This window comes from Benincasa hispida, chromosome 8 (assembly GCF_027475165.1).
Source record: "Benincasa hispida cultivar pf3 chromosome 8, pf3_genome.v1.1, whole genome shotgun sequence".
Lineage (NCBI taxonomy): Eukaryota > Viridiplantae > Streptophyta > Magnoliopsida > Cucurbitales > Cucurbitaceae > Benincasa > Benincasa hispida.
Window position 1 is genome coordinate 51,832,050 of NC_143485.1, and position 11,037 is coordinate 51,843,086.

The following is an 11,037-nucleotide window of genomic DNA, read 5'->3' on the forward strand; positions in this document are numbered from 1 at the left end:
TTCTTTTTGTGCCACTGGTTGAAAGCTTTGTTGTTGATTTTCCATGCGAAATTGGGGTGGTTTCTCCACCCAAGGTTGTACATATCGGAATAGGGGTTGTTCTTTATGAAGCATATTGACTGGGGATTTCCTAGGCATTCTTCAATCAAATGAGCATCTCCACAGATAACAAAACTTGCGGTCATCTGAGCAATTACGTTGACCTACCCTTTTTCGCTCCCATGCTATTAATTGCGATGCCTTGTATCAAACTCATCATCACAGTTATTTGGTTCTGAAGGGATGCAATGGCCCCATTGTTCACATCACTATCTTTAATTCTTAATCTTTGATCGCTTTCTCGCCAATCCTGGGGATTTTTGGAAATGCGATCAAGTATATGTTTGGCCTCCTCATTCGTCTTGTCAAGCAGACCACCAGCTACTGCCGCATTAGTAGCGGTCTGCGAAGCAGGGTTCAGTCCTTGATAAAAAATCACCATCTGTAAGCCGTCTGGTAAGTGGTTATATGGACAGTCTCTTACCAGCCTCTTAAACCTCGCCCAAGCATTGTTGAGCGATTCGTCAGTTTCTTGTTTATAATTCATTATTAATTTCCTTCTCCTGGCATTCTCAGTTGGTGGGAAATATTTCTTCATGAATTTTTCACGACCTGTTCCCACGAAGTTCTCTCTCCCGGTTCGAGAGAATAAGCCTATTTTCTTGCCTGATCACACAAAGAAAATGGAAACAGAGTTAGTCGAACTTCTTCGGTAGAGATATTCGGGAACACAAAAGTGTTGCAGATTTCTATGAAGCTCCGGAGGTGGGCGTGCGGATCCTCGCCACACGTTCCTTCAAATTGCCCAGCAGTTTGGATCATCTGCAGCTTCACCAGTTTCATTTCGAATCAGGATCCATCAAGAGCAGGCCTTATGATTCCTGGGGAGTGATAACTTATAGAAATACAAGTTATCTATAATGCCTTATCTAGATATTGGAGCCAAAAGATAGTAAATATGCATCAATTGTATGAAAATTAGCTTCGAAATACAATAATTATGAATTATCGCAATTACACCCACTAACATTTTTAAGATGGAAGAAAAGGAGATTTTACTCTGTTTTGTAGGAAACCAAGTCACCGCTTGTGCTTAAGGCTTAAGAAGAACGGATCAACGCATCTCTGTCACATTGCACCCGCCAATCAACAATGAAGAGACGATTAACGCAATGACGACGCAATGCGATAGTCGATATAGAGCTGACTTTCAACCGCATGCGATAATAAAAACAAACATCGCATGCAAACTCACGATCGAAAGATGCAGTTGAGCAACGCAAAAGCAGAGGATGGAGATATGTGTACAACTAACGGTTGTGCAGAATTGACGGTCTGATTGCATAATAGAAGGAATAATATCCCTCCATCTTCATAATTTCCATAACAACAAGTGGGGACCACACGGCAGGAGTCAAAGATCCTCACCTATAAATACCCCATAGATTTCAAAAGAAAACTTATACTACTGGATACAGGGCTAATTGCTATTAAAGTGTTGAGAGAAAAGGCTGAGCTGGGTGCTTAACTGAAGAAATCCAGGAAGAAGACGAGACAAGGTGAGAGGTGAGTCTAAGTTCTATTCTGCCGAATACCCACCGAGAAGCTCAGTGCTGAGAACCCTGCTACTGGTTGAGCAAGCCTGAGAGGGAAGCTCATGCATCCATCTGATCCATCAATTCTGGCAAGCAGATCTCCACCTGAATCGGTGCAAAGACGTTGGCACTTGTTTGTATCTATTCTATCTCTTTTCATCATTGTATTTCACTTTCTTTATCTCTTCATTCACACACCATGTATCAAACGCTTAAATAGATATATTAAATGTTTCGATTGCTTTCATATTCCATTTTCTGTCTACTTCTTTTCCTCCGTGAATCACTTTCTCCATGATGTCTTCTTAATCCCCTGGTAGTTAATATGAATTAAATGAGTACTTAACTTGTGTTAAAGAGATAACTGCATTTAGCTAAAGCATGCTAGACGACATCTTCACCTGTGAGAGCAAAAGTGAAGATACCATTCTGATCTATCGAGAGAAGGTTAGAAGAATGTGTTAACTAACGTGAGTAGTACTTCCAGACATGGAAGCAACCTTGCGTTCATTACGTTCGTCTCTGATTCACCACAGACATGTGGGAGCGCGATCGATCACTGAAAGGTGTACACCAGGAGAAAAGCGGAACCGTACTTATAACTTCGACGCAATTAAGAAACTTGCACTGTTTATATTAGTTATCTTTCTCTTTCTATTTGTACATAAGACTTGCCGCCGCATTCCATGTTCTTTGCATAACCTTCACAGCCAACTTGGACCCCAACATCTTGTATCATGACCGCAACATTCCAATGAGGAATTATGGAGCTAATATGTGCTCATTCACTCTTCAGAATATATGTGCCATCCAGAACAACCCCTTTAGCAACACCAAAAATCCAGGCTGGAAGAGCCATCCTATCTTCGGTTGGGGAGGCAATCCCAACCAAGGGGGGCCAGTTAACCATTAAGCGGGCAGTAGAGGGAATCCTCATTTTCACCACAATCAAGGGCAACCAAGGCAACCACACAACCAACAATTATCATCATCAAACACCTCGGGATGCTCATCGGAGACACTACTGAAGAAATACATGGATAAAAACAACGTAGTGATGCAAGCACAAACGTCTTCAATAAGGAGTCTAGAGATCCAAGTGGGCCAGTTGGCCTCTGATCTGAGAAGTCGAGCACCGGGAACGTTGCCCAGCAATTTAGAAGCCCCGAGATCTAAAGGAAAGGAGCAATGTCCCTAAGACATTGGGCAAGCAAGTCTGATTGCTTGCGGAGATGTGGATTGCGATCATTCATGACAACGCAATTTTCGGTCCATATCTCAATACTATGTTTAATGCTTTCTTAAATTTCTATCTATTTGAATTTTGAATTTTGTCCTTGTTTCTACATTTAATTCATTCTTGACTTTATGAATTTATGTCCTCATTTACTTCCTTGCATTTAATTCTATCTCGTCTTTAATTCTTGAGTTTTTATGTAATTAATGTGTTGAGCTTTAATGGTGAATGATTGAGTACAAAAGAAGATTTATTGTCGCAAGTCACAACAACTTGCGTTGATGAAAAAATAATAATAATAATAATAATAAAACAATTAACAACAAGTATGCAAGGCGATAATGGACGCATAGCAAGCTAATAAGAGCTATTTTATGTTCACCTAACTCAACGATATTAAGTTGAGGGGTGTGTTGCGCTCGTATATGTTCTTTGCCCGTCCTTGGCTAAATGCACTATGTTGAGGTATCCTCCAGAAATGCGTGTGGTTAAAGGGTGTGTTGCGGGGATATATGCATTGTCGCCCGTCCTCAGCGAAAATACATTTGCATTGGTGAGCACAATGCGTTAATCTTTATGTTGCGTCCATTCAAATAAAATATTAAAGAAAATTCTTTTTTGTAATTTGGGTGAAGTCCAATCATTTCGTATCCCAAAGTAATGATGATTCGGCAGACAAAAGGAAATTTTTTTTTTTCAAAATTCCATAAATGAGGGAAATCCATCGACACGCCTTTTGAGTTTCTCGAGGCCTGTCGTCGCAAAAATTGCATTGGGCCCACCAAAACCCAACCTATAAAAAGAATCCCTTCCCTCATTGTGAAACTTTACCTTATTTTGCAAATCAGAAACCCTAGCGCCTTTGCATCCAGACCTTCTTTCTTCACCAGCATTCCATCGTTTCACCAATCATCTTAAGATCATAACCATGGCTGACCAAACTCCCAACCAATCTGCTTCACCATCCACCCCTGACCAAGTAGCCATGCGAGAGGCAGCATTTTTGGCTGCCAGTCGCAGACTCGCCGCCCAAGCCCACACTGTTCCCAGACTTGCTAGGGGAGCCCGGAGAAATCCTCTAGCCATTAGGACTCCACTGTTCAAAAGAGGAGGAAACATTGAGAGCATTCCTATTCCAACACCTGCCGTTTCGACTAAGAGTGAAAAGAAGAGACGTGACGATACAAAAGTGTTTGGCAATATTCTAAGTACCTTGGAACTAGGAGGTGGACTGCCCGAGGCTGGGGTTGTAAATCAACCACTGCCTACGGAGGAGGAGACGGTGATGGTAGCGGATGGAATAGTGGTGGCGATTGAAGAAGAAATGGGAAAAGTTGTTCTGGCCCTAGAGATTCCTGAGGAGATTGCCAACGCAGAAGCCTATGATGGACCGCCAAGAGGAGAAGAAGAAGAGATTGCGATGGAGGAGGCCAAGGATGCTGAAGTTGCATTGGAGATGGTTGTAGAGGAGGTGCAACTAGAAGTGGCTAATGATAAAAAGAAGAAGAAAAACAAGGGAAAGAAGGCTGGGGAGGCTCAATCTTCCCATCATCGCAAAGAAAAGAAGAATAAAGAGAAAAAGGATGATGATGAAGATGAGAAGGCAAGGATGGAAAGAAAGAAGAAGGAGAAAGAAGAAAAGAAAATGCACCGGCGTGAAGAGAGGTGCCTGAGGAAAGAAGAGGAAGCGAGGCAGAGGTCTACGAGCTCAGAGATAGATGGAGAATCAACCTCCATAGGGAGAATAAGGGGGGAAAAGGCACAGTTGATGGAACCAACGCAACCTAAAACAACGCAAATGGTTGCGATTGAAGAAGGAGAAGAAGCAGAGGAAACCCCTATAATACGGCGTCACAGGGAGAATGCGCCGCAAGGGTCCACTATTGACCATCAAAGACTAATTATAGCAATGGAAGAAAAAGAAATAAAAAGAAAATATGAGGAGGAGAAGCAAGAAAAGATGGAGAGGGGCAAGCTCATCATCGCAGAGGGGAACAGAAGAAGAAGATTGGAGTTTGATGAAATGCGACGCAACAATGAGCTTGCCAGACTTGAAGGGATACGGAAACACGAGGAGGAACAACATCTGTTGTTGGCCTCTGAGCAATTTGAAAAATAATTTGTGAGAGAAGAGAGAGAAGAAGAAGAAGAAGAGAGGAGGAAAAAAGAAGAAGAGGACAGATTATTGGGGGAAGAGAAAAGAAAAAAGCACGAAGCCAACAAGCGGCGTTTATACAAGAAGAAGGGAAAAGAACTCGCAGAGCGCGAGAAAGAGGAACAACGCAAGGAGCGGGAAAAGAAAGAAACACAAGTAGACCGCTTTGCGTTGGCTAAGGAAAAAGGCAAGGCAGTTTTGGAGAGCAGCGAACCCGCACCGGCCAGGAAGCGTTCATCAAGGAAAAAAGAAAATGATGATATGTTGATCGAGATGGGCTTCTTTCCTACGCCGAATCCACTACCTGACCTTATCATGAGCTTGAAAGTGGAACATGGGTGGGACACATTCTGCTAGTGCCCATCTATCATTGTGCCTCAGATGGTGCAGGACTTCTATTAGGGGCGTCTTCATGGAAACAGGGATGCAGTGACCTTAAAAGGAGAAACTGTGTCAACCTACGATGCATCTTCCTCTCTGGGACTTCGAAACTTCAGCGCAAGGGACATCAACGAAATATATCAAATGAAAGACAACCCTGATGCACTAGGGAATAAAATTATTGATAATCCCACAGAGCAAAAGATGGAAGACGCGCTGAAGATATTAACACAACCGGGCACGAAGTGGTCGGTTTCGCTCAAAGGCTTCCGCACTCTGGAGGCCAAGTCCTTGCTTCCTAAGGGAAGGCTTTGGGTTTACCTGGTCAAGAAGCGGCTGATCCCAACAACGCATGACAGAACTGTATCAAGGGATCGGGTTATGGCTATTGATGTAGGGCAGTTGATCGCAAGGCAGATCAGAGCATTAGTGGATTGTTTCAAGTCTGTGCCTGTCTATGGGCATAGGCATTGATGAGGAGCCCATGCCAGAGGTCCACGACCTCATCAACATCAATATTTTGAGGCTGCTCCTCAAAGACTTCCCACAAGCCCCGAGATGCCAGTAAAGAGGTCCACAATCGATTTGAATGCACCACAAGAACTCAGGCCAAAAAGATGACGAAGAGAAGACAAGGGAAAAGAGAAGGTCCTTGAGTCACCAATGCAAGATCTAGACCCTGCAAACCCTCTCCCCTTAGTCATTTGCCCTCCAAGCTCTCCAAGGCCTCCAGCGCAACCCTTTCCCCTCTTCACGAACATTTTACCAATCTCTTCCTTATCCTAACCTCCTCACCTGTTTACCTAGTAGCGCCACCTTCACCATTAGCAGCATCACCGCAACCTACCATTCCACCGTCGCAAGTTGATGACCCACACGATTTGGGTGAAGGCACCTCTTCCCAACCCCAAAACGATGCTGGCGAGGCATCGCAGGCACAACCCTCCATCACCTCCATGGCTGTTGAGTTAGCAGAAATGAGAACCCTCTTCTCCCAACAACAACAACTTTTCTCTTAACAACAACACTTCTTCAACCAGTGATTTGAGGTAGTAATGGAGCGCACTGATGATATTCAACGCAATGCTGCCACATCAAGAGAGGCATTGATCAACATGCAGCGTAACATTTATAAAGTCCATATGCACCAGAGAATGATTGCAGAGTGTAATCAAGAGTACTTCAACTTTCTCACCGCATATCTTCATGGTCCGATGGTGCCCCAACATCTCTGGCAGTACTTAAGTTTTGAAGAAGCGCCGCTGTACACCTCAAAATCTGCCTCCAGACCCACCAACCACTCAGCAATAATCCTCCTATATTTTTTCTCTTCTATGCGACCATTATATATTCTTTTAAATTCATTTATTCTCTTATGAGTTAATCGAATTCTTTGATTCTTGTACAGGCACAAAATTTTGTATTGCGTTAATTTGTAATTAATTGTATACTTTGTTAATATTCAATACAATAAGTACATATTCACTCCATTTTTTCCTGTGCCTTTTTCTTTATCATCCTTTGTCAATACTTGTGATGTTCCCAATCTTATACTTTTGTGTTCTTCATTGCGTTGCTATGATGTAATATATGTTTGTACTTAGAAACATTTCCAATACTTAGTAAATTGTGACTAACACTTAGTTAATTCTTAGTTTAGCAGTACTTTACCTTTTATCTTTCAAAGTTCTACTTAAACCTTCTTTTTGAAATCTTCTTCTAAATGTTGGTTTAGTCTATCCAAACAACGCAATGAGAACCTTACTCATCTTTAAATTTGGGGGTGGGGAAGGCCTGAGCGGATAAGATCAAAATATGCAGTATTTAAGAAAAATGTGTCCTTTTGCTTAAAAAAAAATGTTCATACAAAGCTCCAATGTCAGCGCAAAGGAAATCCTTAAAATATTCCCAACCTGATAAGAGTTTAGTTGTGAAAGGAGCCTACTCGTAGTTGGATGTTCGTATGACACCCGTAGAAGCAAGCCAAAACGAAGGTGGGTTTCCAAGAACAACGAATATGAAAAGAAAAATAAATACAAGAGACAACTCCTCTGAAATTCATGAGTTAAAGTTGAAATTGGCACACAACCGTAGTTGGATGTTCGCATGACACCCGTGGGGACAGGCCAAAACGAAGAGTATAACCACGGCCAACAATCTCTAAATAAATAACGCAAAGTTTTGACCACCGCATATAGATACATCGAGTTGTTTTGACAAAGAAGATATAAACATTCTATTTTGAAAAATTAGAAAAGCATTTTTTAGCAGAAATTTGTTATATAGAATAATAAATTAGGGCTTTGTTAAGAATTAGCAAGGACAAAAGGAAATTGCGATGTCAAGTAATGTGCCTAAGTGTAACATTCGGAGCAACCAATCGACACAGAAATATTGGATAGGAATTAAGCTTTATTGCCTAAGTAGAAGATATGCTCGAGGACAAGCATATATAAATTTGGGGGTGTGATAATTTGTAGAAATACAAGTTATTTATACTGCCTTATCTAGATATTGCGGCCAAAAGATAGTAAATATGCGTGAATTGTATGAAAATTAGCTTCAAAATACAATAATTATGAATTATCACAATTACACCCACTAACATCTTTCAGATGGAAGAAAAGAAGATTTTACTCTATTTTGAAGGAAACCAAGTCACCACTTGCGATCAAGGCTCAAGAAGAACGGATCAATGCATATCTATCACATTGCGCCCGTCAATCAAAATGAAGAGACGATTAACGCAATGACGGTGCATTGCTATAGTCGATCCAGAGCTAACTTTCAACCGCATGCGGTAATAAAATCAAACATTGCATGCAAACTCATGATTGAAAGATGCAGCTAAGCAACGCAAAAGGATGGAGACACGTGTACAGCTAACAGTTGTGTAGAATCGACGGTCTGATTGCATAACAGAAGGAATAATATCCTTCCATCTTTGGAATTTCCATAACAACAAGTTAGAACCACAAGGCCAGAGTCAAAGATCCTCACCTAAAAATACCACATAGATTTAAAAGAAAACTGATGCTACTGGATACAGGGCTAATTGCTGTTAAAGTGTTGAGAGAAAAGGATGAGCTAGGTGCTTAACTGAAGAAATCTGGGAAGAAGTCGAGACAAGGCCGGGAGGTGAGTCTCAGTTCTATTCTGTCGAATACCCGCTGAGAAGCTTTGTACTGACAACCCTGCTACCAGTTGAGCAAGCCTGAGAGGGAAACTCATCCATCCATCTGATCCATCCAATCCGACAAGCAGATCTCCACCCGAATCGATGCCAAGAGGTTGGCGCTTGTTTGTATTTGTTCTATCTCTTTTCATCATTGTATTTCACTTTCTTTATCTCTTCATTCACACACCATGTATCAAACGCTTAATAGATATATTAAATGTTTCAATTACTTTCATATTCCATTTTCTGTCTACTTCTTTTCCTCTGTGAATCACTTTCTCGATGATGTGTTCTTAATCCCCTGGTAGTTAATATGAATTAAACGAGTACTTAACTTGTGTTAAAGAGATAACTGCATTTAGCTAAAGCATGCTAGACGACATCTTCACCTGTGAGAGCAGAAGTGAAGATACCATTCTGATCTATCGAGAGAAGGTTAGAAGAATGCGTTAACTAAAGTGAGTAGTACTTCCAGACATGGAAGCAACCTTGCGTTCATTACGTTCGTCTCTGATTCACCACAGACATGTGGGAGCGCGGTCGATCACTGAAAGGTGTACACCAGGAGAAAAGCGGAACCGTACTTATAACTTCGGCGCAATTAAGAAACTTGCACTATTTATATTAGTTATCTTTCTCTTTCTGTTTGTACATAAGACTTGCCGCCGCATTCCATGTTCTTTGCATAACCTTCACAGCCAACCTGGACCCCAACATCTTGTATCATGAAGCTTGTATCTTGTATCATCTAGCTTAGGTTTACTGTACTTACTTTATTATAAATTTTTTTAATGCTTTCCTTTACTTTACTGCATTTTTATATACTTGTACAAAACACTCTTTAAAGATTGAAAAACTTGGTCGCATATACCACGAACATACGACAATAACCTCAAATAGTCCCTGTGTTTAACCTCGGATCATACCGAGAAACTTGCGGTGGAATTATACTTGGTTCCAATGTATGGAAACTTTTGACAGCGCATGGCATACTACAAGAACATTAATAATTAGCGCATAACTAGAAGTAGTATCGCATATTTGTATCGAAGCATTGTTTAAGAATAAAATTTACGTTACAGTTATGTATGCTTCATTCGTCCGTTAGAAATACTCGAGACGATAGTCTAAGGACAGGATCTAGGCATGGGAAACTCAAGTTAGAATCTAGGCTTGGGAGAGTCAGATTAGAACGCATAATCAAAAGATAGGAGCTTAGGAATAAGCACTATTTCCTATTAACGCATCGCCAGCATCCTAGAGATAGGATATGATTGTGTGCTGTCACCTTGCCTTTATGCATCTTGCATCATCGCATAGGACAAGAGTAGAGACTTAGGAATAAGCTCTATGGATACTTTTGCATTCAACACATGCGTTCTAGACTTAGGAGCATCGCATTTGCATTGGAAAATGACTTATTGTGCATGGTTGTAGCATGATCGCATAGTCTGACGCATTCCCAAGTAATACTAGCTAATGACCTTCTCAACCTGTTCATCCGCATACTCAATGCATCTATCACACAATCAGACTTTTCTCAAATCCACCGCATTTTTTTATTTTTCATTACCGCAATCAACAACAAACCAACAATTAATTGAGTTACAAGTTACTGCAAAAATTTCTAAAAATTACCATCACAACCTGTTTTCACAAGTCTCTGAGTTCCACCCTGGACTTACCAGGAACTCAATGGGGTTTACACTTGGATTCCACTGAGAAAACTTGAGTGCTCAACTCATTTTTCACCATCACATTTCATCCACAATTCCACATCATAAAATAATGCATCAAGTTTTTAGCGCCGTTGCCGGGGACTTCGGCAAAATAGTGTGCTAACTGTAATTTTTCTAATTTCTTTAGAGACTCTCAATCTCTGGCAAATTAGGACCCAGGGATTGAGAGAACATTTCGATGCAGATTAAGAGACAACCACCAAGAATGACGGAGCAACCGGAAGCAAGGGCCGCGAACGCGAATAATATAATGGCCAATTCCATCCATCTGGCAAATGACCACAATAGACCCATCCGGGACTATGCATCACCTAACCTCTATGATTTCTCTCCAGGAATCATTAGGTTGGTGTTAGATGGATCAAGGTTTGAAATGGCCGCTAATGTTGTAGATGATCCAAGCTGCTGGGCAATTTGGAGGAAGGCGTGGCGAAGACCCGCACGTCCACCTCCAGAGCTTCATAGAAATCTGCAACACTTTTGTGTTCCTGAATATCTCCACCGAGGAAGTTCGACTCACTCTGTTCCTATTTTCCTTATGCAATCAATCAAGAAAATGGGCATATTCTCTCCAACCAGGGGAGATAACTTCGTGGGAATAGATGGTGGAAAAGTTTATGAAGATGTATTTCCCACCAACTGAGAATGCCAGGAGAAGGAAATTAATAACAAATTAAAAGAAGATGACGAATCGCTTAGTGATGCCTGGGTGA